The 4,641-nt window shown below is 35.7% G+C and overlaps 1 protein-coding gene across 3 annotated transcripts in view; it reads left to right on the forward strand.

Annotated features, from left to right (window-relative positions):
• LOC117121703 (heparan sulfate glucosamine 3-O-sulfotransferase 1-like) overlaps positions 1–4,641 on the forward strand; it is a 24,708-nt gene that overhangs the window by 12,550 nt on the left and 7,517 nt on the right. For all 3 annotated transcript variants that reach the window (XM_033266988.1, XM_033266987.1, XM_033266989.1), the window contains one exon: positions 756–882. The gene's annotated coding sequence lies outside the window, so the exon portion shown is untranslated. The remainder of the gene's footprint in view (positions 1–755; positions 883–4,641) is intronic.

Below are 4,641 nucleotides of genomic sequence, written 5' to 3' on the forward strand. Positions count from 1 at the left end.
ATATATATATATATATATATATATATGTATCTATCTATAACAGTGGGAATGTCTGGTCTCATTACTGATTTCTGTTTCTAAGATTTGTATTCTGATATAGAAGTTCAGTATTTGCGTTAGAAAACCTTAATTATATTTTGTGTATTTGCCCCGTGTACGACCTCAATGCATGTCTAAGTACATCCAAATGTAAGGGTCTGATTTTTAAAGTATCAATTTTTTTTTCGTTTTAGTCAGTCAGCTTTATTCAGATTTAACATCATTAAATACAATCTCCTAGTGCTGTCTCATTTAAATTTCATCGAAAGTATCGTGTGTGCAGGCGGTCGCGACCGCGTGCATCTACTCTTAGTAAATTCTCGCTTGCACTTACAAATCAAAAATGCTCAGTTAGTCTAAGGAACATGTTCAGGAATTAATTTCACGTATTGTTGATTCATGTCTCAATTGTTAAAGCATATATGCCGCGTTTGCATTTTCCAGGTTGCATAGTCATTTTTGTTTATGTAAAAATTGCTAAGAGCACTATTTCTCTTACTATTCATTGTTCACACACCAGAAGGCATCGTAGTCGCAGGTACAATTCATTCTCGTGGCCAGCACGCATGCGTATATGGGTAAGACTACGCTATATCACATAGAATTTTATGAAGTTCTGGATTGTTTTTTTTTTTTTCTTTTCTAAATACAGATTAGAATGGGGTTTGCAGGTTATGTCAATAACTCAAGACACTTTATTTGTTTCTCTGTGCTAGGAAAATACATGTATTTTGCAGTACCTCAATGGTATGACTGACTTTCGATCAACCATCAGACAGCAAGTAAACCAGAACTAGGATAATAGCTATGTTGATGTTTGAATAAGAGTAGTTTAACCAGTAGGTGAGTATTGACGCGTTTAACTCGCTCCTTACACATTTTAAATACAAAATGAAAGACAGTTGATGTTTATTTTCTTTCTTGTAACGCCTTATAAGCAAAGATATTTTTCTTTCTTAAATAATAATAATAATAATAATAATAAATATTATTATTATTATTGTTGTTGTTATTATCATCACTATCTCTTATTATCATCACTATCTCCACTATCATCTTCACCATCAATATCACTCATTGTTCTCATCATAATCATCAATAACATTGCCATCATCAGTATCATCTTCATCTTTACTATCATCATCGTATAACCATCATATCATCATTAAGAGTAGTAGTAGTAGTAAAAGTAGTACTATAGAGTATCTTAACTATATGATATTATTAGAATAAGTACTACTCTGTATGCTTATTATTAGTAATATTAGCAACAGATGTCTTTGTGTAAACAAACATGTTATCCCTACGTCATGCATTATATCCAAAAAGAGAGCTTAAAAAATAGTCACATCGACCTGCTGATGAACCATTATTTTCAATTTCTATCAACCGCTTCCAACCAAATTACTTGTAATCCATTTGCAGACAAAATCCTTCCGTTGTTACTGATATCCAACATAGGACTACACTATGCTTCCTTCCTGCATTTCGTTATTAAGAACATTAGGCCTAAAGCTGACATTGTTATTTGTAGCGTTATCGGTTTTGTTTCTGTAATGCTTTGTTTTTCTTTCGTTCTTGGTGATGGCATGCATATAGGCATACGTTTCCGTTACCGTATGTTGTGTGTACTCATTTAATAATAACATGGATAAACTTAGATCCTGTATGAATTCAGTGACGTAACACACATGAGCTGCCCCTGACTCAAGCCAGGGCATCGAACCCCTTAAGGTCCATGGGTATGCTATGCTTCCCCAGCTCCCAGAGTATTAGGTTCCTAATACTTAGCCATGTGCCTCAAGCCTTTTCGTTACAGTATTTGGTATTTTATTTTTGTTATTTGTTATTTATTAGCGCCTTTTCATTTACGAAGCTTTGAATTTTTTTCACTGATCAATGGGTACACATTCTTAAAGGAGAAGTTTACCAATTTTATAAAATTTAAGAATTGATTTAGCATAATCAGTTTCATGATATCAATATTTTGAAATTACTAATCTCTGGCGCGTTCGTTACGTAGACGCTCTCAACCAAACTTATGATGACGTACGAGGTGCATCTTTCCATTCAAGTTTAGCGACAGGCCATTGTAATGCATTGGATTACGATGGTTCTATACGATTTATTTGTAGTTGCTCTTTCATAATTTTGATAAAAATATAGGCCTATCAAGCTATCACAAATCAATATTACGAGATAATTTTTTGAAATTATCAAGGGTTTTCGTTTATAGACTCCCTAAATGAGTGTTTATTAAACGAAGACTTGAAAAAAGACCTTCATTTTTTCTTAATTATCTTTTTGAAAATATGTCGAAATCATCATAAAGTCCCTCTTTCATCATTTACACGAAAATAAAATAAAGAACATCAAGAAATAACGTTGAGTTGGTTTTCATGTTCATTTTTTTACTTAATTTAGTATGATTTTTATTTTTAATGTTCATGTACTTTTTACTACTTTATACTTTATCACTTCTCTCATTATGGCAATGATAGAAAGCCGTACGTTTTTTTTTCAAATATCAAGTCTATTTTGTAGTTGTTTTTGTTGTTTATTATCATAATATTCTTTTGCATTTTTGATGTAACTATTGTCAGTTCTAATGATGTCTTGTCGGCTTAAATCATGGTACTAATATACTACCCGTCCTCTAAAGAAATATCATTGATTGTATGCGGTGCTGGCGCAAGGACCAATTCAATTACAAGAAGAAATCTGAGGTCATTGTGTAAATTATAAGAAAATAAAATGGTGGTAATTAGCGGCGTATAGGCCTATAGAGGTGCCCTCAAAAGAAATAAGCTCGCCCCAGTCCTCCCTCCCCCATTGAAAATGTTTAAAGCCAAAAAAAGCCACAAAAAAAAAACACTCAGTGTCAAGCTCCCCTCACTCTCATTCGCCCCAACCACCCCCTCCCATTTCAAGACTCCTAGATACGGCACAGGGGGTAATATTTATTTATTTATTTATTACATATTCGACATACAAATGCCCAATAGGAAACCACGGGCCCAACACAAAATTAGGTGAAAACCTCTGGTGTTTAATGGTGTTCAGAAATAACTTACGTTTATCACGTTTCCGTTGTGACTTTCCAGAGGTTCTTTCTGGACTACCACAGCTATATTTGGGGTTCCGGCCCGTTGCCACCCGGGCCCGTTGCCACCCGGCCTTTTGCCACCTTAGGCCCCTTGCCACCCGGGCTTTTGCCACCCTAGGCCCGTTGCCACCCGGCCTTTAGCCACCCGGCCTTTTGCCACCCTAGGCCCGTTGCCACTCAGGCCTTTTGGCACCCAGGCCTTTTGCCACCCTAGGCCCGTTGCCACTCAGGCCTTTTGGCACCCAGGCCTTTTGCCACCCGGCCTTTTGCCACCCGGCCTTTTGCCACCCGACCCGTTGCCACCCTAGGCCCGTTGCCACCCAGGCCCGTTGCCACCTGGCCTTTTGCCACCTTTGGGAATGTCGAATATTCCTATATTTATATTATTTTGGTGGGTTTTTTTTACAGAGATTTGTACTAGTAAGTAGGCCTACTGTAGCAGAATTTTTTCTTGATTAAATTTGCTTTTCAGTTTAATATTTAATTATTAGTTTACTGTATTTTATTTCAAACAATCGTCCATGCGCATTCTCACCACCAGGAGAAAATTGCAGAAATGAACATTGTTATAAATCCGCATAAAGAGAGAAATACTGCAGTGTCTAGTTTATTTCTATATTTTATTTTTAAGTATATTCTTATTCTAAAATAGAAAGAAATAGCCTGTGCTTTTACACTTAAAAAACAACACATTTATGATAATAATAGTTTATTTATATAGTATAATTAACTTTATGGAATTTATTTGGTATTTCGGACAATTTATTACAGGCATATATATTTTCTCATGAGAAATAACCGTCAATGATAAACTTTGGATAAAGCCCTTCTCGTTCGGTAAACTACAAAGGATATTGCGCTCAGTAACATTAACGATCTGAGCAAACTAATCCTCCTAATTGTTTAAACCGTGACTAGGGCTATTGTTCAGATTATAGGGTCTTCAAGCCAATTTGCATGGAATTCGATCCAACTCGGCCACAAGTCAACTCGGCCACAAGTCAACTCGGCCACAAGTCAACTCGGCCACATAAAGTTCGGCTACAGTCAACTCGGCCACAAGTCAACTCGGCCACAAGTCAACTCGGCCACAAGTCAACTCGGCCACAAATCAACTTGGCCACAAGTCAACTCGGCCACAAGTCAACTGCAGCCTACTTACTGGTACTACACTTTGAAGGAGTAATTCATGAAGTACCGTATAAAATACTAATTCTTTAAGTATTGTTATTGTTGTCATTGTTGTTATTATTATTGTTGTTTTTATTACCGTTAGTTTTAGTTATTATTAGTCTTAGCATTAACATTATTTAGGCTATTGTTTAAAATTTTGCTGATATTATTATTGTTACCATATAAATAATAATAATAATTATTATTATTATTGTATACTTATATAGCGCATATCAAACTTCTCTATGCGCTGAACATTATTACCCCGGATCACTGGATCAAGCACATATGGAACACACACTCAAGCCCCATAGGGGAATTCC

This window comes from Anneissia japonica, unplaced genomic scaffold, assembly GCF_011630105.1.
Source record: "Anneissia japonica isolate Jap-2015-1 unplaced genomic scaffold, ASM1163010v1 scaffold287709_len1912824_cov184, whole genome shotgun sequence".
NCBI classification, from domain to species: Eukaryota; Metazoa; Echinodermata; class Crinoidea; order Comatulida; family Comatulidae; genus Anneissia; species Anneissia japonica.